The sequence below is a fragment of the Xiphophorus maculatus genome, chromosome 10 (assembly GCF_002775205.1).
Source record: "Xiphophorus maculatus strain JP 163 A chromosome 10, X_maculatus-5.0-male, whole genome shotgun sequence".
Taxonomy (NCBI): Eukaryota; Metazoa; Chordata; class Actinopteri; order Cyprinodontiformes; family Poeciliidae; genus Xiphophorus; species Xiphophorus maculatus.
In genome coordinates, this window is record NC_036452.1 from 15,398,579 (window position 1) to 15,422,740 (window position 24,162).

At 38.5% G+C, this 24,162-nt stretch overlaps 1 protein-coding gene across 1 annotated transcript in view; it reads left to right on the forward strand.

The window, feature by feature from the left end:
- Nucleotides 1–24,162, forward strand: part of tbkbp1 (TBK1 binding protein 1) — a 64,826-nt gene that overhangs the window by 429 nt on the left and 40,235 nt on the right. The gene's annotated exons all lie outside the window — the stretch shown is intronic.

Genomic DNA, 24,162 nt, shown 5'->3' on the forward strand with positions numbered 1-24,162 from the left:
GGAAGGGGGTCGATCTGGAAGCCGCTGTTTGCAACATCAGCACCAGTCTGAGCGATGCCCTGGCCGCCGGCTGGCGGCCAACCTTCGGCTTCAACTCGGTGCTAATGGGAGAGCGGTCCGCAATAGCCCTGGTTTCATCACAAAACACCGCAAGCAGCGTGAAAATCCAGAACATAATTGCTTCATTTTGATGTCAACAGGATTTAGATGTCCATGGACAAGGCAAGTTACAACAAACCACATGGAAATGCTCGCACAATTCAACATATTCTATTTGGCAAAACATATACAGAGAGATCAACCTGCCTGTGAGCGTTTGAGAAGTCCTGTAAAATGATCTGTAATTTTTAGGCAATTTTTTTTCTTCTCAAAGATCCAGGCGTGAGGAGCAGAGGATTTAGCAGTGCCTTTGTTGAAGTTTGAAAGTTTTTACATTTTCTCGCAATGTTTGCTCAGCTGATAATATATGTTGTGCACATAACTATGAAGTGGTGGATACATGATGCTTTATCCTTTGCAGAACCGCCTCTTGTAACAGTGACAGCTGCTTATGTTTTCTATCAGCTTTGAAAATCTAAAGGCTAAAAATATTCGCAAAAAAGCTGAAGCTGGTGAAATTGGATTTGGATTCTCAATTGGATTTGGTCTGGACTTTGACAGAGCCAATCTAACAGATGAATATGGTTTGATCTAAGCAGCTTTATTGTAGCTTTTGCTACATGTGTTGTTGAAAAATGGTCCTCCACATTTTACAGAAGTCTTTTGGGGTAATCCAGCATTCCCATTGCATGTTGTTGCCACTACCATAGGAGGTACTGCGTTCTAGATTATGTGCAGTGTTTGTTTCCCTCCATAAATGAGCAAATAATAAAATTTCAGTCTCTTCTGAAGAGAGCAGTGCACCTTCTTCCATGTTTGCTTCGTTTTCTATATGGCTTGTGGCATAAAATGAGACTTCTTATGATTTTTCTCTGCTAACAGTTATCCTATCAACATATTCTGCCACCTGAGCTGTTAGTCTCTACAGCTCCTCTGGAGTTACCATAAAGTTCTTGGCTGCTTCTCTAAAAAATGTTCTCCTTCTCTGAGTAGTTAGTTTATGTGGACAGCCAGGTCTTGGTAGGTTTACAGTATTCAAATACTTTAGAAAGTATGGGACTCATCATCAGTTTTCAGATGAGGAGCCATGAAAGCCTATATTGTTTTGTCTTCAACATTTTTCCCTGATCTGGGTGCTGTGATCCTCATGATACCCTCTCTAAAAAAACTTAATGAGATGTTTGTTTTACAAAGAAGACTGTTGCTACTGGCAATGAAAGTACATATTGTCATCAAAGTATGGAAACCTGAACTCTTTTGATGAATATAGGTGTGAAGGATATGAAGGCAACTTGTTCAAGTGGCTTTAAAGCATCAAATACAAAAATTCTTCAGCCAGTATTCAGTCTTACTTACAGTTGATGTTGAAAAAAGTATATTTAAATCAAGCAACTGCCCACTCGCATTAATCTCAGTGTAATCTACCCAATGGTTTGAATTATAAATCTGACAGCATTAGTAACAAAGCTACCCTTCCTTTTTTCCTCTGAGGACAATATGATTCAAAGGTTAACTTGTGTTTTTGTTGCCTGTTCAGAGGAGAAAACAGAAATCACATCTTGCCCTTTTCACCAACAACGGAGAAGCCTGTTTATTTATGTACCTGTGCTGAACCGCTTGTTTTGAAAGTCGAAGAAAAGCAGCTGCGTGTTCAGCCGTGGCTGAACGTTTTAGCAGTGGCACAAATGTGATGTTTCATACTTTTTAAAATGTTTCAATAGTTGGCTAAAAACACTAATTTTGAAACTCAAGCGTGTCCTTTTCTTTCAATGTGCTTGCAGTATTTAAGCAAGACACAGGCAGACATCATATTTACCAGGTCAAGTAAGTCTTCCCCTTACTTTGCCTTTTAGACTCACTCACATTCACCTGCTGCCAGTGGCGATCAAGCTCTGCACTGTCGAAGTCATGATTCTTTCCTCCTGAGGAGATGATATTTACAAGCTGAAACCTTCTCTTTAGCAACTGAACCTGTACAATCACTGAACTGTGCTGCGTGACAACAGTAGCTCTGCTGCAACCATGCCATTGTCTTATGGACCTACAACTGAAGTGAATCCAAAACCAGCCCGTGGGTTCAGTACGGGCTGGTTATATGGTTTGCTTTTACAATGGAAACAGACAAAATAGCGTACCAAATTACATTGAACAGGGCATTGTGCTTTTGATTCTAGGTAACTATTGCTGACTCAAGGTGATGTTGCCCCTTTTTATTGAAATTGTTCTGTGGAACAAAAGTGCATGAGAAAAAGACGGTGTTACATTCTGATTGAACTGCATCAAAATTAACATTTTTGGTTGTACTTAATTTCCCCTTTCAATGTTGCTACTATAACCGTTAACTAATATTAACTAATATCATATAGTATTATATCTACTTCTCTTCCCTTTCTGGACTGTGAATGAGTATATCACTGAAAATCTCTTTCTAATTTAGTTAAACATGCCACAATTGTGTGCTGTGTCACTGTCAAATGCCCAAATAAATATCACATGCTCAACCCCTCCCCTTCCAAAACATATATATAAACAGGATCAAAATGGAAAAAAACATTGGTTATTAATATCAGCTACGTTTTACTGAGGTGACCAATACCAATATTAATTGCGATTTACTCTTCATTTCTAGTTTGAATGTCCAAGTGTGGTTGAAATGTTTCAACATCAATCAAACTGGCATAATTTGAGGGACCTGTGTGGATGACGTGTCTGTACTAAACTTAAATTAGTTCATTTTGTTAAGAAATTAAGTTTTTTTCTTTTCTAAGTTCTCATAGCTATTTGCAGCAAATTGATTTGTATCCTCTGTGAAATATTGTAAAACACAAAATTTCTATTTCTGTAAACCTTAACATCTCTCTTATGGTCCAACCCTTTTCACCATGTCAGAATATAGTAGAAGAGAACTAATAGAAAATCAGCTTCTTTAGTCATGATTCTTTGGCAATTCTTGACATGGGAGGATTTGTATTGACTGTTTTGACTGTGCCAGTCCATTTTCTACACATAAAAACACAGAGTTTGTTAATCATGCACAAACTCAGATCTGTTTGAATCCAAATCAGTCATCCTCAGGGGGGTTTGCTTGGAGTTTAATCTGTTGCAAAGCTGTAGATCCGCCAAGTGACGTTCTCTGCTGTATGAGAACCATGAATGAAGGCTAAAACACACCAGTAAGTAACCAGAAAAAGAAATCAAGTGAGGCTTTGAAGAGGTCACATTATGTTTATGTGTAGTGAAAAAGAAGCCACGGACCTTCAGAGAGTCTGGAGCCTCATTGATTGAGACCACTTTTAAGAGATTGCATGAAAAGTCTGGCTGCTTGGATCATGAGTAAACAGCTATGTGCTGCTGCAGAGGCCCAGCAGAGTCAGGGGTAAATAAGAAGAAACTACAAAAGAGGAGTAATTCAGCCCTCAATATTCATTGTACGTTTATGAATCTCTGCAATCAAACAGACTTTTTAAAGAACTGAATATTTTAATGTGGCAGCAGCCTTTAACCGAGGTCAGCGGGTCACATGAAGAATCCCTCATTCTGAGCATCAACCTGCAGTTTTGTCACTTCAGTTGAACCATTCAGCCTCCTTCTCCGGTCCCCCAGGGGTCTCGTCAAAAGAAGCTAATTTAAGGATGTGAATCATACCTTCACCTCCTAATCACCAATCACTCAACCGACGTGCCTCTCTTCAGTTTCCATATAAGGCCTGTGCTTGTTTTGCTGATTTTCTGCCTCTTTCATCTTGTTTATTTTCAACCTTGCACAGTTTTAAATTTGATTTCAGCAAACCCCCATAAGGTTGAAGTTGGTGTAAAATGTATTTTTTTTACCTTGTTGATTAACGTTTTGTTTAACGTTAGAGATGCTTTGTAGCGAACGTGTGTGATTTTGTTGTGAACAGGATTGAATTGTCCAAGGACACACAGTGCACATCAGCAGCGTGTGCTCCGTCGAGTCTCTGTCGCTTTTATTTTTATAGAAATGAGACAGGAAAGCTCTTTTATTATAGATGATTCACAGTCAGAAACAAGCTCCTGCAGTTTTCACTTGTGGAGACAATTAGAGCGTGTTCAGTGGGGCTGAACTGTGCCAGCTGACCTTGACGAAAGCTGTATTGGAGTTACTTCGGTCTGAAGAGAGGGTATTCATCTGCGCTCGGAAAGGGGAGGTTACTGACGCAATCAGACCGGGAACATTGGCACCTTTGACTGAACAGAGGAAGTGTTTTTTGTTGCTGAATGAATTAAAAAGCAGAAGCTGAAGAGATGCGGTTACTATTCCAATGACATGGCTCTTTAAACTGAATTATGTTGGTGTGGAATTTTGTATTTTTTCATTAGGATCTTATTTTGTGGACAAATAAGTACACATAGATGCAGTGGCAAAAGTAAATGTGAGTACAGTTGTAAGTCTTCGGATGTACAGTACAGACCAAAAGTTTGGACACACCTTCTAATTCAATGGGTTTTCTTTATTTCCATGACTATTTATAAGGCAAGAAATCCCACTTATTAACCTGACAGGGCACCTATGAAGTGAAAACCATTTCAGGTGACTACCTCTTGAAGCTCATCAAGAAAATGCAGAGTGTGTGCAAAGCAGTAATCACAGCAAAAGGTTGCTACTTTGAAGAAACTAGAATATAAGGGGTATTTTCAGTTGTTTTACATTTTTTATTTAGTGCATATTTCCACATGTGTTATTCATAGTTTTGATGCCTTCAATGTGAATCTACAATGTCAATAGTCATGAAAATAAAGGAAACTCATTGAATTAAAAGGTGTATCCAAACTTTTGGTCTGTACTGTATGTTTCAAACACCTTTGCACTTCTAGAGAGTCAGTTTCCTATTTTCGTGGGATTGGATATTTTCAGGTCTTGCCTCAGATTCTTAGTTGGTTTTTGGAGTGGACTTTGACTGGACCATTTTAACACATGAATGTGCCTTGATCCAAAGCGTTGTATGAATTTTTAGGTCCACCCTACCATTGTTAGAACAATGGTTCAGTCCAAAGTGTGGGAGCAACAGCAGCGCTGAAGTGAAGAGCTAGCTGTCAGGTGTGGCTCTGCAGCACAAACAAAAACCCCTCCAGTAAGTGAATACTTAAAGCAAAAGACATGTAAACCTTTTATTTACATTCTCTGCTCAATAGAGTGAAACACATTAACAGTAAAAATCAGACTGCAGTTTGTTTTTTCATTACTTTGACTGAATCATGATAAGCTGCCTCATTAGCAAAACTGCTACACTGCTTTTAAAGATTTAAGCTTTTTTGTCAAAAGTAGCAAAAATCTCATTCATATTGAGATTCTTTAACTTTAAGTTAATTAGAAGAGTTTTAAAAGGGAGTGAGGGGCTGAGCAAGTGACCGACAGCTCTGTGTTTGGGAGCCGAGAACAGCAGAGAGAACAGATAGAAAAAACAGAAAGTTATGGCTTTATTTCTCACCGTCTTCAACGTAGAGCCTTTAAAACCACAAAATAAAATCTGAACATTTTTCTATATAAACCCTGGTGCTTTAAGTGTTACGTTTAAGTTATGATACTCCCCAGATATTCATTTCTATCTACGTACTTGTTTGTTCTCATTCACCCAGGACATGACAAAACTAAAAAAGGCTTAAAAATAAAGCAACTTAACAAGTTATAATTTAAATAGCACATAACTTGTATTGGGAGCCATTTCAATAAATCAATGTTAATGAGGAATTTTATTAAGAGCAGTTACTCATTAAAGCTTTTTTATTTACAACCTTAAATTTTTGCAAAAGTGTAGCAGAGATTAGATCAGTGAGAATGAACAAAACTCATATTTGAATTTTAGTTTTACTTCTCTGCAGGCTGTTTACTGAGAATAAAACATGTTTGATGTGCATTACTAGTTGTTTTTGGTCCTGCAGCTTGAATGTGGTTTAAAAACTTTTTAAACAATACCTTGCATTACATTTCACTGTAACTTCGCCGACCCCCCCAAAATTGCTCTTAAGAAATATTCCTGTTTATGGTCCCCCCCCAATAATGAAATGGGATTTACGCCCTTGCTCTACTTTAATACTTTCCTAATACTTTCCTATTAATCAGCTGATAATCAGCTTACCACTGATATATTTATGCCTCAGAGCAATGTTGTAGTCAAGACCACCTAACCTGAGACCAAGACCAGAGTGTATCGAGACCGAGACATAATGCCCAAAGACATTAAAAAATATAATTCTAGCTGAAAATATTAACAATTACTCTCTGTTTTGGTATCAGAGGGTGCACTTGTGGGGTGGGACTTTAGTTATGCATATTATTTGCATATATTATATATTATATTATACAAACATTAGTGCTGAACCTCACACATATGTTAGAAATATACAGGACTTCAAAGTTCTGTTAGTTTTGTTCACTTTTAGACATAGCATGTTTTTTGAATCTCTGTATGAATGACAAGAGAGCAAAAAGTGTGACAGCAGCTTAAAGATGTGCATTTGGTGTGTCAGCAGGGGTAAAGATTTTCTTATAGGTTTGATGTTTTCTTTCTCTGAACTTGACTACCTTTCACACCTGTAAATCTGAGAATAAAACTGTTTCAAGAGACACTTAAACAAAGAGGCGAAACACTTTCATTCATCTTCTTGTACAAAGGAATTTAACAGGCATTTCTGGCACAACAGTTTAAGAAAATATTTAACAAGCTTTAGATTGAAGGTTTTTAAGCTAAGAAAAAAAAAGAATCTGAATGCAATCATCCCTGTCATGTTCTTTGGAAAAACTGCAAAAACAATCTGTGTTTTCTCTATGCCTTGAGACCTTGGACTTTTAAGCTTTGCAGCTACTTTGTAAAAGATGTGCTGTACGAAAAAAACAGTTAAATTGAAGAACGGCAAAAATTGTGAACACATATTTGCTCCTCTTGACGGTTACAAAATCGTGATCAGATGTTTTGTTGTTCTCAGCAGTGTCACAGTGAAAAGGGGTCGGCATGAATGAATCATTTTTGGATTTGAAGATGATTTGAAATTGTTGTTGGAACATTATCATTTCCAGGTATTTGATTAGCAGTCGTTCCCTCCTGAAAAATAACGTTACTCAACGGAGCAGTGCATTTTTTGAATGTGCTTGTACGATAAAGCTCTTGCTATTGCTAGCTCTCGTTAAGATGAATGCGTGAAATCATTGTTCATATGAGTTTAGCTGTTTTGAAGAAATGTTTATAATTTCCCTGTGCATCAGGCTAATTTTTATATGGATTTGAGCTAAATAAATAAGCATCTTGTGGCGTAGAAATAAAATAAGACAAATGCATATTTGGGGCTCATGCTTTGTTTTTCCTTGTGCATGTGTAAAATATGTGTGCATGGGTGTGCCAGTCATTAATGTTTAAGTAGTGTTTGAATATTATACTGTCACACAATTGACATTTCTTTATTTTCTTCTTTATACTTTAGTATGTAGTTCATGGTTGACTTAATGAGTCCAAGGTGCATAAATCCTGCAGGCTTCAAAACAATCCCAGATCATGATCCCTCCTTTGCTTTGTTTGAGTGCTGGTATGGGTTATTTGTGCTGATATATGTTCTGGTGTTGTGCATTAGTCTCATCTGTGTAAAAGGAGATTCTTCCATGAGGTTAGCATTTTTCTTTTGCAAAGGCAGCTTGTGGTGCCATGTTCTCTTCAGAGAGCAAAGTCCCTTTTTTTCTGGCAAATCTTACCTGTTGAGTACAAGACAGAGTTGGAGAAGAGATGCTTCTTAAATTTGCAGAGTAGTAACTCTTGAGGATTGGATTTTGGTACACCCATGTTGAAACATACGTATGTACTTTTGATTACTAAATGACCAAAAGCCCTGTGTCTATAGAGGACACACTCGACATGGGCTCTTCTCTTTATGTCTTTTGCATACTCAGGGGTAGCATAAATTGCTTCTGTAAGGTCATTGCTGGTTATAAATAGTTAAGTTTAACTCATTCTTTGCATAATTGTCTTAAAACAAAATTGAATACAAGAAGTAAAAATGCAACAAAAAAAAAAAAGAAAAAAAATTCCTGTTTTTGTCCATGTGATTTTTATATGGTTCAAATAAATTAAGTATGCTCCTATGAAGGAACTAATTATTTTAACTTAGGAAATTTTAATTGTTGCACTGATTCAGTTTTTTTATTACTCTTTCCAACCAAGCAGAATATTTTCTCCTTAATCAGATTTTTTTTTAGGGCAGACTATGCATAAAAACCAGACTGTGTTCTCTCCACTGCTGGATGGTGATGCTGTAGTTTCTACCTGAGAGTCAGTAGCCACCACAGGAACAAGAGGTCATTTATCTTGCTTTGCAGTATCATTATCGGTGGGCAGCACACATTAGACACACACACATACAGCGTGTCCTGCCTGGAGACTGTGCTGACATAATTCACAGATTGATAATTTATGCAAAACCCTCGTTCACTCTCCTACTGTGCATTTTGCAACACTTCCTTACTCGCTTCTACGTTTCCTGCCTCTGGTTTTGTCAAGTGATGCGCTACGATCATGGTCCTATGCATAAACACGGACGTTTATGTAAGACACATACAGACTGAATCATTAAATGAAGAGGGTGGGCAGAGGCCCTGCTGGCTGATGGAATATTCATGGACGGCTTTCAAGGGTTGGAGAGGTGAAGCAAAGAGGAGACAGAGAGGGGGAAAAAAACGGAGTGACGCACTTCTCTGCCCCTGTCCTTTGAGGGAGTTGTAAAACCGGTGTTTCCATTTGGCTCCTGAATAAGTCAAAGGACTGCAGCACCAGACGCCGCTATAGGTTTTGTTTTCTAAATGAGACATTTCTGTTTTAAGATTCATTCTTGGATGACTTTATCTTTTTAGTACTAATATCTGACTTCATTTTAGACAAAAACTTCTTGGTTGAATAAAAATAAATGTAAACTTAAATCTGCCAGGGGTATGAATATTTTTTGGCATAACTGAATAAATAAATGCAGATAGCTTCTTTTTTTTAGCTTCTTATGAGTAGCAACAGCAAGGCCTAATGGTTTGTTGTGCATGTGCAGGCGATCAGGTATGCATGTGTCTCTGTGTGCAGGTTTCCAACCTCTATCCATCATGACTAAATGAGTAAGAGACAGAGAACAGCCGTGACAGGTTGCCACTCAGATTAGCGTCGTGATATAGGGAATTGATTAATTAGGAAGCTGGGTCTTGTTTTAATTATGTTTATATAAGGCACTTACTATCAAAAGAGGCATGACGCTGGAGGTCAAACTATGTTCATGTTGATTCAGAGAGAGAGCAAAAATATTTTCTGGAGGATGAAGAGAAAAAAAAACGTTTTGGACTATGAAAGCTGATGAGCTCAGGCTGGTGAGTTGGTCTCTTTATAACCACTGTCTGCATGTCCGACAATTGACTCACTGTTGCTAAAAACAAGCCTCTAACATCCGGATGTTTGATCCATGAAAAGAGTAATGGAAGATCAAAGTGGCTTTTAGTCTTGAAGGGGGGAAAAAAAAGGTTATTATATTTTTTTTACATTTTCTGAATGCTCCCATATTTATGTTGATGAATGAGAAAACATTTGGGAACCTCTGGCTTAACAGACGCCAACTGTTGTTGCTATTTATTAGCTATCCATGACTTTCTGTTTCCCTGGGGTATAAATATGATGTGACAAAAACCCATATTTATCGTTGCCATTTACAGTGAGTAGGAGGATAAAATACGTAAAAAGCTCACTGTTAGAGAGGTTCAGCTCAGAGGGGCAGCTTGGGGTCACAAAATCTGCATAACAGCCATTAGAAGATTTCTACCTACTGACTGCTTGTTTAAGGGGCATGCCAAGAAAATGCTTCTCCTTTTCTTTCAGCGCAGATCAAAACACGAGGTTGTTATACTCTGCCGGGACCTTAACTGGAACTGTTTGAAGATCACACTTTTTTGCATTAAACTCTCCAGGAAGGTATGTACTCCATTAAGTATGAGATCTATGATGCAAGGGGGCCAATTCGTCTTCCAAAAGTACAGAAAACCATGTTGGAGTACATGGCATGACAAAGTCTTTGAAATGCCAGCATTTTTAGAATAAAAAAAATCTGAAAACTGAAAATGGGACATCATTCAGTCTTTTGAGCAGGATAGTGATCTGAATCAAACATGAATCAACACAGAAATGACTCACCAGACACAAAAACGTTTGGCTATCTGCATCATGTCTTTTGTTGAGTACTAATGAAATTGTAATGCGGACAATTTCCGCATCATGCTCAAAACATTCACTCAAATATTTTCCTGATTGGACTAGAGCTGGAAATACTTTATGAATTTAAACATCCTGTTGCCTAACATGATTTTAGGCATATCCAAACGAGCTTGACAGAAAAGGCAGATGGGTTCTTTCTGAATTCAATTGTTCTCTATCACCATTTGATCGTGATCATCTACAACTTAGCTCATAAGGTAATGATATAAAAGTGCCTCAAAAGAGTATATTTTGAATCATTGATCTGGTAATTCTTGCAAAAATGTTGATAAGCTTTGCTTCGTACAATTTGATTACTTTATATTCTTCAGCTGGGCTTGAATGATGCATAAAGTATACAAACGGATCATTCTGAATGCTCCAATCTTGTGAAATATTGGAGAGGACTAAAGAAGGCCGTAAAACCTTTACAAGCAGTGGAATTTATCCAAAAATAATATTTTGAAACACAGGCTGCTCCCACTAAGCCCCGCTGAACATATCTAGAGGTTAGAATTGTTTTGTATTTCTCAGTAGGAGAATATTAAGTAATTTATTGAAAAGTTTTGTTTTTTTTTTACAACTTGATCGGAGTTGCTAGTACATGTGTCAAGACAATATCCATGATGGTTAGAAGTTCATACCAGACCTTCACATGCTGCAAATTGAAAGCTATCCAAAACACTAAACTGTATATTTCTTTCTGGTTTTTTTGCTGTGTTTACTGTTGTGGCAGACGGCTACTCTGATTGAATATAGCATGTTTGGTTGTGCAGCTTATTTTCTCCTTTTTGATACAGACACGATTTTGCTAATAAATAAATAACTATGTTTTGGTCATACTCAAAAATGCTTAGCTGCTTGAACAAAAGTAGTATCAGGAGCTGATTATTCTATAAAAAACAAATCTCTGCTCTATCACTCATCTTTACCCCATCGGTAAAGTTTTTGTGGGCCAAGGGTGGCAATTGTTGTACTTCTCCCTCCTCTAATTAAAAACCAAAAGGAAAACGAGATATTCGATGGGGCGGACACTCTAGGAATACAGGTGTCCTAGAGTAGGACACCTGTATTCGTGTCCTACTCTAAACCAAGACTTTGGATTTTAGATGAGTCACTTATCAGAAAAGAAAAAAAGGCTTTCCAAACTCCTCTTTGCTGCTCCCAAAGGGAACAAACTCACACCTCCCACTGCACCGTCCCGGCTGTCTTCCATTGTTCAGTAGCAACCCCACTGACAGCGCCGAAGTCTTTCTGCAAGAGCAGAACTGAAGCACGACGGATTATTTGTAATGAAACCTTGAGCACTGCGTGGCAACAGCAGGATGACATAATAGGGTGGTGGTTGCTGTTGGACACCTGCTGCACACCTGGTTGCTGGGGAAACTGGAAAAAAATGTGATGTAATGGCGGTGCAACGCTCTACACCTACTCTAAACACAGTGCTGACCAGTTTACGCTTATTTGCAGCATATGTCCAATATGTTAGTGATAGAGAATGGGAATGAAATGCATAGGGAATGGAAAGAGACAGCAGCTGTGTGTTAAAAAAAAAAAAAAAAAAAGAGGAAGAAAGTCCTTGTTGAATCCGGACTCTTTGGACTCGCTGGGGAATCATGATTCTTTTTGTGTCACAGGAAAACCAGGTTACCCATTTGCTTGCCGCTCGTTACAGGACTGCTTAAACTCCCTGTGGTGCACCTAAAAATATCTGCTCACACACTCTGAAAATGGCCTACCTGTGTTTGGTGAGGAAATGTCTTGTTGACATATCCCACATATATTTATTTGTTGTTCCTGCAGCTTCAAATTAATCTTGTGCTATTTTTGTTTTAAATTTCTAACCATAAAATGCACAGAGGGTAATAAATGCTTTTATAGATTTTTTTCTGTATCTTTGAGATACCACAAATAAAGTTGCACCAGTGAATCACTTCCACCATAGAACATGATTTCTGATATCCATATTTCTTTGGTTGCAATTATTGAAAAGTTTTTATTATATTACAACAACTATACTCGACAAACATATTCATACAGCTTGAACTTTCAAATATTCTGCCTCGTTACAAAAACAAATTTCAGTGTGCAGGCCCATGGTACTTTGGAGGAGCTGCAGAGATTTATAGCTCTGGTGGGACAGTTGGTCGATAGTTGTAGAACCATGACATGTTTAAATACGCTGCGCATTACATCAAATTGTAATCACCATCAGAATTTTGCTTTCAATTTCAATATGCTATTTCCAAAGAACAGTTTAGATGCAATTGGCTATATTGTTTCATGCAATATGGATTTCAAATCTGCTTATCAATAATATATTTGAGCAGATGGATTGATTCTCATTGTCCTTTATGCCCACATTTATACATACTAAATTAAGAATTGTGATTAAGACATTAAATATTAATGGGATTTTAAAAAAAGAGCTAATACATGTAGTATTAGCTTTTTTTAAATCTATCAACATAAAACAGTAAAATAGTCTTTGATTTTTGGGGTGTAGGAGGACCCAGTATCTGTAAATGTGCAGAAAGATGATTCATGCATGTTGACGTCATCTATTGGAAGAAAAAAAGCCGTCTTCTGCTTGCAATCTGACCTCGCTAACAACCTGTCACTGAACTGACTCAGGATACAAAGAATAATTACATCTGTGGGATAATCCATGTGTTTGCAGCCGGGCCAGACCCGGCACATGGATTTCCAATAAATAATGTAGCTGAAAAAACAGCAAGCTTCAGGCAGAGTGACACTCGAGACAGAAGGAGATCACTCAGGATCTGTCTGTGCTCTGTAAGCTCCTACTTTTTCTACTGCAAAGCTAGATCTTTACATCAGCCTCTTTGTTCTTCAGTTCAGTACATCCAGCTGCGAAAACCTTCCTTACGCCTTGAAACTAGGAGTCCGATCAAACAGTAGCAAGAGCAATCAAAGAATAAGCTCTGTCCTCGACAAACAAGTTGGTCGACTTTCTTTTGCGAGGGTGACTTTGAGTTAACTCTGATCTACATGCATGACTTGTGCAACATTGCATGACCTGGAACATATGGCCACACCAGCCCAACAAGACTGCTGTGGCGCTTGTGTCTGGTAATTGGCTGTCAATGTCAGCTCTTCTTCATTTTCTTCTAAGTAGAAAGAACAGTCCAAGGTAGCATGTGGACCTCTCTACTCAGATTCAGGCCTCAATCTGCTCTACCTGTTTGCAGTCTCTCATCTCTGAGGAGATTTGCTGGAGCCGTTTCTCTTATCTTCCTTAGATGTTGCTGTTCCCCAGACTCTCAATTTTAATTGCTTGCTGTAGTTCTTTCTTTTATTCTTAATTCTCATTCCATAGTTTATGTTATGCTGCTTGCATTGCTTGCGTGTTCAATTCAAAATTTACTACTGTCTGGTACCATTGAAGGTCTTATAGCACTTATAGCACTATATGCCTTTGAAACCCTCACTCATTTAGTAAGTTTTTCTAACTACTTTGCTTGTGTTCATGTAATTGCAAAAAATTGGTTTGTATATTTTGAGGTTATTTTTGTATATTTCCTATATTTTATATTTTTAGTCTATCACATGCCTTCTAAACCTACTTGAGTCATTTATCTCCCTTTAGCACAGCTTCTGCCATTGACTATCACTCAAGATGTTTTTTTTTTGCAATATTTTTGGACAAATTATGTTTTTTATGTAGTATAATCTACCATTTAAGTGACTTTGCACAAAAATAAAATTCCATCAAAATCAGTTTTGCTGAAGAAGTTCTGTTTTAAAACAGACAGGCTCAGTTAACACCCTACATGCACCCCCCCAACCCCCCACCCCAAATATCCAATTTTATATTGATAGGAAAACATATTTTCTGTTATTTAATCCAAAGTCAGCATTAGTTGTTATGTATGTAAAGGAATAAAGTTTAACAAAATTTTGACTCATATTTCTGATAAGCATTTTTGTATCCCAAGTGGCATCTAAGCCTCTTTATTAACACTGATGCACAGGGCGTAATCAAACTAAAACTAATCAGGACAAAAGCCATGAGACAACATTGGTAATCATGTGGCGCAAAGTTGGTATAAATCTGCATGCACCTTGAGCACATTTAAATTTCGAACATGCCGTTTGCTATTTTGCTAACTGACTGTCTTATCATAATTCCTCTAACATTTTGATCTCTGTCCTGAAATCACAAAACATTTTGATTCTGCTGTTGCTAACAAAGGCTGTATAACAATAAACCTCCCAGCTGTCTGAGCTAACTTTCCACTGCTTTTTCAGCCTCAGACATGTTTATATGTGCTTTCGTATCTGTCTGTGAGCATCTCTCAGAGTATGAGCTCTGTGCCAATGTGACATTCACATCATATCCAGTATCTTACACATGGCTGAATTAATACCCTCAGGATAAAATTGGTGTTGGCTCTTCCATGACCTCCACTGTACATGCCGGTTTTATTATTTTCTCCAGCATCATGAAACCAGTCAGTGCTGGAGATGAAACGATTAGCTGGCAGTGAATTTGAAAACCAAGTAGGGAAAGAATATAAGAATGTTCAGATTCACCTCCTAAAGTGTGTGTTCTTTTATTTCCCTTTGTTTACTGTTTTGGGTTATTTTTATAGTTCTGTCTTCTTATTAAGTTATTCTTGGTCGGTTTCTGGATCAAAAACACCATCTCTGTCGGAAACAAATTTTTGTTTTAGTGGTTTATTGTTTAGTTTGTGGTTCCTGTGATATTTTCTATACAGATGCAGTAAAGATCCAGTTAATTCTTCTGCATTAATTTCATATGTATTTGAGTCCATTATCAGCGTGCTTACAGATGAGTACCCAGTCTCCATAGAAGGAGCCATACCACCAGTAACTTGGGGGCACAGCTTAATGATCAGCAACAGGAATGAAGAAATAAGACAAAGACAGAAGTGATGGCATTCGTCCATCCACATGCTGCAATGCCGTTAATGGCTGCACAGACTGCCTCTGTCTACTGCAGGGCCTCCTTTTATCTCTCTGAGAATGACCACTGAAACTTTGTTGTGAATTTGAAAGCTAATCCAGAGATGTCCATTGCCTAAAAGTAATGGCAATTTAAATGGCTGTATTATGTGTTTTCCATGGACGTAATGCCACATTCAAGTAACTATGTTACCTTTAGTTGTTATAAAATCGTTGTATATATCAAAATTGACTGAAAGAAATTTGGCTTCATAATTTGACTCCTTGAAATTGGACCTCTGTCTTTACAAATCTGCTTCCGACACTCTGCCTTCAGCACGATGTCACAACAATGCTTCTTATTATGCGGTTGACAACAGTTATGAGAGTTGGACTGAGAAGTAGTTCGTATGATGAGCTCCACAGATGGGCAGTTCCAAGGAGGAACTTTGTGGAAAAGGTAGCACTTTGTGGGATCATGTCTTTAGTCACTCCTGAATGGCTGCCACCGGAAAGTCAAGGATTCCTCAAAGATGCAACAAAGAATCAAAGCAACAATCCAGGAATGATTTTGATGAGGGAATAACACTGTGACATGATATAAATCTCAAAAAAGTTAATTTCACTTAATACATCCCCCTTTAATAAACACATTGAAAGGATGAGTGAGATGCTTGACAACATGCAATGGGTGAAACCTCATAAATGGGCCTTTGACTGCAAAATTGTCTTTACAGATTTAAATCCAGAATTATTTTATTCAGCCAAAAAGTTTTTTTTTCCAATTGGGAAAAACCTCAATTTTTCCAAGATCACAAAAATAATATAACACTTGAGCACACATCAAAGTACTCAGAGTCTTTCTTGTCATTACAGTTATCAAGCCTTACTTATAATTTCTGACTTGGCTTTTGCATGTTTTCACTGATATTGCAACTATTATTGTTTGGTGGTGAGCTTCATGTCTTTGAGGTTGAATGCCTTCTACTGTAGCTATCAAACTAATCTCTAGATCTGTCCATCAGATTCAAGTCAGGATTCCAGCTGGGCCACTCCAAAATGCTAATACTTCTTTTGGGCAGAGGAAACATGTTTGTAAAATTAAAAGATTACTTAAATAAGTTTGGGCTTAACTGTATCTATATTTTACATTATTCGTATTGTTCAATTGTTATGCAGAATCCAGCTGTCCACTTTGGAGCTGTGGAGCAACTCGAGTACATTTTCAGTGCTCATACTCCTTCCCCACCCCCTCGGTGTCTCTTTATTCCCTGAACACACACTCGCATACTCGCATATTACACACGCAGACAAAAAGAGCCTTTCCTCATATAAAATGCAGCTTTCTGAAGAAGATGATCATCTACAACACAAGTTTTAACTGTAGAGTGCTTCATTTTACATTTGCAAGACTTTCCTCAGGAGAATCAGATTCTGTTTCACACCTTTGTGTTTCACACTTTTGGGGTTATTGGATAGTCCTTATTTTCTCACCCTCGTCCAAACGGCTGTTTGAAGGTCATCAACTGAGAGGAGTTAGATGTAAGGGCATTCACTTGTTACAATGGAGGTCATTTTTGTCCTTGTCCTCACAGGGACAGCCATATATGCACATGTTTCAGTGTTACAGAGGGAACATCTTTGGAGGCCGAGCAGCTTTGTCTTTTGCCAAGGACCGTGACTTCTATTAAAATAATGCTCTGACGTATTGACAAAGGACACATGTGCAGCTTGAAGCTCGACACACATGCTTGATCGGTAAGGTTTACATCACCTGAATGAGCAGACGTCTTTACGCTCCAGCTGAATGACGCCACACGAGATGTACACACTCCCCCCAACCCAACCAATCCTCCGTCTTTTGCGTAATCTCATAGTCTGTCTGATCCGAGCTTCTGCTCTCTTCCCTCTCACACATCATGTTGTTTCATCCAGCGTGAACCAGCAGCACCAGGCTTCATTAATTAATCATCAACCTAAGATCATCATATCAGCTCTGAGAGCCAGTTAAACACTTGTTTTTATTTTCTGTCTTAAGCTGGCGATGATCTTAATATCCTCAAATAATGGAGGCTGGAATTAAACCCGTTGTGTAATTCAGAGGGGTGGTTCAATGAAATGCCTCGACTCACATAAGCATGCTTGTTCTTTTTTCATGGCTGTTCTACTGCTACATTTGTTTTTAATCGGTGTCTTTACACGCGTTTAATTTTACTTGCCAATTATCACATGTGCTCTTTGTTAGTCTTGAGCTTCTTTTGTAAATCCAGGCCCCTGGACAGGTTGTCAGTCTTTCACAGGACAACACAGAGACATGCAGGACAAATAACTATGCACATACATTCATATTTCATTTTACACTGTATGATGTAGGACTTAATAGTAGCTAGAAGTCACAAAAGCTGAGTGAGCTATCATGGCAACAATGAATGGAAAGCTTAATGTAGAATTTGAACTCTAAGAATCGGGGACGGATGATGAGAGTGAAGAAGCTAAAATCTGGAAAGAGACAAAATTCACAACCAAAGATTTTTTTTCACAAAGGATTCTTTCAACGCAGAAGAAATTGTACAATGGGAACCTGTTATTAAAGGTCAACTTTTATACTAATTGATGTTTTTCAATAAATCAAACTTGCAACAGTAGTTTTTCCCTTGTACTGCAGTCCATGTTGACCTTTCGATTGTTGCCTAACAGCTAAAAGGATTCCAGTCTAAATGTCATCTAGTTTCTGTGGAGCTTCAATGTTCTCCATGTTATATTTGGGTTTTCTCTGAGAATCCTCACCATTTCCATCAGTCCCAAAATATGTGTAAGTTATCTGGTGACTGATTATCGCCCTTATGTGTGAGAGTGCAGCATTTTTTGAGTATTTCCACTTTCCACAAGTTTTCTTGCAAAAAAAAAGAAAAAAAGAAAATGGATGATGTCTGTTGAATCTTATTTGGGCAACTATTGTCTTGACAAACTACTAAACAGTTTATCAGTATCTGCATGCAGACAGAATCTGGCCTTCAAGGTAGAAGATGAGAAAGACTGAAACATTTCCCAATGCTGTCATGAAAATTCACATTTATTTATCTTTCTCTTCTTGATGTCAATATAACCAATTTTGGTGCAGATTCTGCTTCTTTGTTATTCTGTCCCCCGTTTCGGTGTCATGTAACTGATGAACCTCCATTATTTTGTTTACTTATCGACATTAAGAGCAGCGTAGAGACTCTAGGTGTGGGTTCCTACGTTGAACATGCAGCTCAGGCACTATTGGTGGAGAGTGTGCTGAATGGTATCTTTTATTAGCTACACCTGCATCACAGATACTGCACCGGGTTGTGTGAGTCATAGGCAAAACAAGAAGGGAAGCTTTTTTTCCCCCTTCTACTGTACAGACTACTGTAGACGTTATATTGTTGCTAAACAACTGGCAGAATAAATGCTGGTTCTTCAGTGATAGTTTGTATATGCTGGCATATTTCCATCTATTTCTCAGAGAAAAAGGGCAGACTATCCATTCCATCTATTGTTCCAACATGAACATACTGTTCCTATGGTTTAATGTCTTTTTCATTGGATGCTAGTGAATGTGTAAAGTATTTTTTTGTAGCATAAAGCATCACAAGGAGAGGATTTATCAGAGGGGCGGCCCCAGAGGTCCATGGTACCTCTGGAGGAGCTGCAGAGATCCACAACCCAGGAGCGACAATCTGTTGGACAGGACAATTATCATTCATGTTTGCCAAAAAATCTGCCCTTTATAAAGAACAGTCAGTTTTTTTCCTCTACATGCAAATACTACTTGTGTAGCACTAGTCCTTGAACACAGCATCCTCTTGATGAAACATGAGCTTTTTTCGTAAAATACATCAAGGCCGAGTTTAAAAACGTTTTTACCATCTCCGTGTGATTTGTGAAAGAGACCAAGTGGGTCCAATGAGAGAGTCCCAGTCTTGCATCAGCTGACTTGTGTAAGCGTAAACTGGCTTTGTGGCTCAAGTTTCTAATATAGCAATTACAGATGGTCTGTGCAGCCAGCTGCCTGGGGGATTTAAGGCAGAAGCACACAGACACTGACTCTGTGAAGCTGCATATTTGAAGCACTTCATTTCTCACGAAAGAAAATGGCAAGACGTTCGCTGAGACAGAAAAGATCACTAGGCTTTCCCCTTGGGTAGTTACTGCAGTAGTGATGCTATTTGAAAATAGAACAATGCTGATTAGGCATCACATGCCTCTGATGTACTTAACCCTGTAGGAGTGTCCTGACATTCATTTTATGTTTGATACTGTATGCTGAACCTGTGGAGCTTCACCCCACATCCACTTTCATCCCGCAGCAAAGGATTTTCCAAAGACGTCTATACGTGAGGGATATGGCCCACCAGGATTTGTGTCGCATGAATGGCCAAAGGGAGCTCAAAAAGGGGCTCGTCTTTGCAGACCCTAAGCATATATCCAGATGTAGATATTTATGTGCTAGAATGGCCTGGTCAAAGTCCAGACATAAATCCAGTAGAGAATCTGTGATTATCCATGTTAACTCCATTAGCATGCAAGTTTGAAAGTGACATTTGAAAAAGTTTCATAAGCTGATTGAAGGCAGTTTTTTTTAGGTGCTTACTGTTGGTATTTCCCTCAGTTTTGTCAGCTTCCTCCACAACTCAGCTGGCGTTGTTCCCTTTGCTTCCCTGAGGGTCACACACAAACCTGTTTGACCCTGAAAATTGCTGAAGTGCAGTTTGTCCAACTCCATTCCATCAGGTTTGTTTTTCTCCTGCCCTATGCTGCAGACGGAGCCTGTATTCTTCCCAGTCAACTTAAGATGCACAAACAACAAAGAAAAGTGTCTCGAGATGAAGTTGGAACAGTGGAGTCATTTTCGCTTTCTCAGCGGGCTCATTATCATTTCTGTTTCACTTAATCATTTGGTTTGCAAAGTAGTAAGAACAGTTATTAGAGCCGATGATCTCTGTATGACTGCCGGGCTAACTATCTCCACTACTCGGCCACATTTTTCTCTTCATCATATTGTGCATCTCATCTGCACGCAACAACCATCTTTCACTCTAGCCTGCTGGCGAGCCGAGTGTGCAGCGAGAGAAAGCATCGCGCTTCTCTTCCTTAATGCTCTTTTCGCCGACTGAGACCAAATTACAGTCTTTGTTTCACCGGGAAACACACAAGTTCTTGTGAGTCATCCAACTTTAGCTCACCCCCGTCAACAAAGTATGAGAACACTGAATTTTTCCTCCAGTTGTGTTTGTGATTGTGTTTGCGGCCATGATTCACTTTTTTAATTGTTGGCAAATAAAATTAATTTTTATCAAAAAGATTTATTTTCTGTGCTTCTGGGCTGCAGCTTAGCTCAGCTTTATCTCATTTTTCAGAGCAAGAGAATCCAATAATGAGGAGATTAATGTCTTCTGTGGGTAAAGTTCTCATTCAAAGTCAAGATAGACTTTCTTCCCTCCAGCAAATAGAGAGAGAGAGGGAGAGACAGAGGTAGGGGGGATGTGATGACTTGGCTGGTGAAAGGCAAGATGGATGAATGTCAGGGAGAACAATGGGAAAGGAAGACAGCATGATGGTGGAGAAAACGGGCTGGAGGAGTTGACGTTTAAGTTCAGCATCCGCAAAAAAGAAAGATTAGGGGAGCTTTGGTGAAGGAGGGGAAAGAGAGATTGAAAAGACAGAAAACTCTGAGTTGAGGCGGAAAAAAAAACAGCAACACAACTCATTGTCTCCCTCCTGCCCCTGCCATCAATCTCCCAAATGGCAGCTGCCTCTCTCTCACACATGCACACACACACACACAAACGCATGGAAGTTTATGGCTGCCTGCGTGCACAGCTGATTCCCCTGGTGATGAATCATGGAGCAGCATGGCACAGCACAGCACGGCATTTGTTAGAGGTGGTGTTTTTCTGCTGCACTGACAGGCTGCATAAGCACTTTTTACTGTGTGTTCCCCTGTGGGGGTGTGTGGGTGTGTATTGTGGCAGCTGGGACCCAGGCTGTTTTGTATGTGTTTTAGCACATACTACATTTTTGTCTTTAAATGAGAGTTCATGTTTTCAAGTGCGGTTGTATGGCATTGCAGTCAGTATCTTACGCGGAGTAAACAACAGTCAGACTGATCTCATTTCAGAGAATCAGGCAGGAATTCTCACGAGAGCCAAGCAAAAGCTACTTGTTTCCTTCGTCTACAACAACTTAAACCAAAAGCTCCGTCTAACCCCTAAACTACAAGAACAAACCATAGAAGATATTAATTAACACTGGTCAACAGCCAAAAAAAATGTCTGGGGTTTTTCAACTGTTTTAGGGTCATTTTGATGTGCTGAATCCAAAAATCATATTGGTTTTGGTTTTGCTCAATCAGGTGAACTTTCTGAACTATGGATGCAACATGAGCATCAAAATGCATGACTTGTTCTCACATATGGATCGGCTTCCTGAGAATCTGGGCTCAATGAGTGATGAGCAGGGGGAGAGATTACATCAGGACAGAAAAGAGACGGAGAATTTAGCACAATGAAGACGTAATGTTCAATTTACATGCAATTACCCTTATAAGTGCACCCAATTTTTATTAATGTCAGAAACAGTCTAATATACCCTTGTCAGTGCTCAACAATGCCTGTGCATTATTTTTGCATTTACTGTTTGAGTGTGCATGTCATGTTAACTCCCCTTCGGCATGTTCAGTGCGTCACGTTCATGCCTTCGTTTACCATTTCTCTGAGGTCAGAGAACTACCAGAGAAGTTCGTCCACTGTTTTATACCAAGGAGCCTTGAAACACAGCCCACTGCTATTAAGCTCTGTTATCCAGAATGCTGTAATGGCTGACGGCAGCTTAGACGAGTGAGAACATTTTAATCAACCTACATGTTTGATTATAGGCAGCCACACTCTGATGTTCAAAACTTTTTTTTCAATAGAGGTAGAGCACAAAATGTTACTGTCACTGTTATAAAACAAGTATGTCTGTTAAGCAGTCATTAAAGCGCAACCAGAATCAACCAATAGAATAATATTTTATTAGCATTTGGAAATCGGCAACAGAATCCTGATTCTGATTAGAATGTGTTACTTTAAAATGACAACTTGCAATTTTAAGCACCTTTGTTGGTCTAATGATGGCGATGATCTCACTCTAATTAGCTGCTCTCCTTCAAGTCTGTTTTCTGTATATGAGTGATGGCGCTGATGCAAGAACCTATTAGACGTTGTGTTAAAGTGCAAAGCCGGGACCACAGCCACACAAGGTTCACTAATTAAGCAACAGAGATGAGCAACTCAGGCAAAGTTTTGAAAAACAATATTTCTCATGGAGTTGGAAAAAATCTGATAAGATTCATGTTTTTGCTGTTTATCATTATTTTTAGGTTTAATAAAACTCCTGAGCACAGAAATACCAAATATTAGATCCCTGTCCTCCTTCTATGTTATTTATTTATCTGGCTGTAGTTTGTTTGCTTTGGTAAGACTTTAGTAAAAGGCATTAGAGTAGATTTGAAATCAAAACCTAAATAAATACATATACAACATTAATAACATTAACGTATTTAGGGCCAAAAATACCAAACTTCAATAATCCATAAACACTAAATGTTTCTATATATTATATAACATTTTCAAAATTTGTTATGTAATTGTAATCAATGTGAAATCTTTTTTGGCATTAAAACAGTTTAGCATTTCTTGTAATTGCTGACAAAGGTTGTGTATGTTTCCACTGGTATTTTGAGCATTTATATCTGGTGATGAGCTCCAGGTAACATTTCAGGCTTATGGCTCTTCTTCAAAATAAATGCATGTGCCATTAAAAAATGATCAGCCAACTCCCCTCCTTTATAGCCACCCTTTGAATATTTGTGAAGGTCCATCTGGGTAACAGTTATGAACAAAGGCTTAGGGTTAAATGTAAATGATCTTTGAATTTTGGGAGTGTTGTTTGTAGTTAAAATTAGTTCCTCAATCAAAGAAGCTACAGTATAGACCTCGAAGAACACTGATAAAATGTTTCAGTAAAAGTCTAATTGGTGCTTTTGTTTGTCTTACATGTGGAAAACGTTGTGTGAATAAATATTAAGTTATAATTTTATGTCCAATCTAGCCTAAACCTCAAATAAGAGCCAGGGAAAGTCAGACGGTAACTTGAAATACATTATTACTCTGATAACTGAAGAGAAACCCTACTCTGAGGAGTGAAAGTCTTTTTTTAAATTATTTTGTGAATGCCATCATCTCCTTCTGTGCACTCATTTATTTAATGCATTTAATCCCAATGGGATTCAGTGAATAGTCTTATTCAGCTGATTTGATTATGTGTGTTATTATATTAAAGTACTGTTGTCACTTGATACTTGATAACATCTCCTCAGATGAACTTTGTGTCTTTTTCTGTTTCTAGTGGCAATTAAATATTATATATATATATACAGTATATATAAATTTTTGGTGTTCTCCCATTTATATCCTTTTTCTCCTTTGATGCCATACGCTCTCTCCGTCTGGCACTGTCCACCTCCTCTCTGTGTCATCCTGCGATCCCCACAGCAGGCTGGACATTTGGCACCTTTGACTCGGACAGTATGCTTGTGAATGGCGAGACCAGGGCAGAGAGGTGGCGTTCCCTTTCTGATCTGCCACATGCTCCCATAACTCATAGTTTCAGTCCAGAACACCTGCTTCCTCCGTCTCTCACAGTAAACAATGCCAAAACTGGAAGGCACGGCACATAGGAGCCAATTAACCTGCCAGCAGGTATGATGTGACTCCTCAGGTTTTTGTGTTTGTGGACGCAGGAGTGAGGATGTGCACGTCAATGACCGAATCACTGCAAGGACAAAGTATCAGCATTGCAGAGCTATTTGTCGCTGCATGTTTTGCTCTTGTCTAAAAAGGATA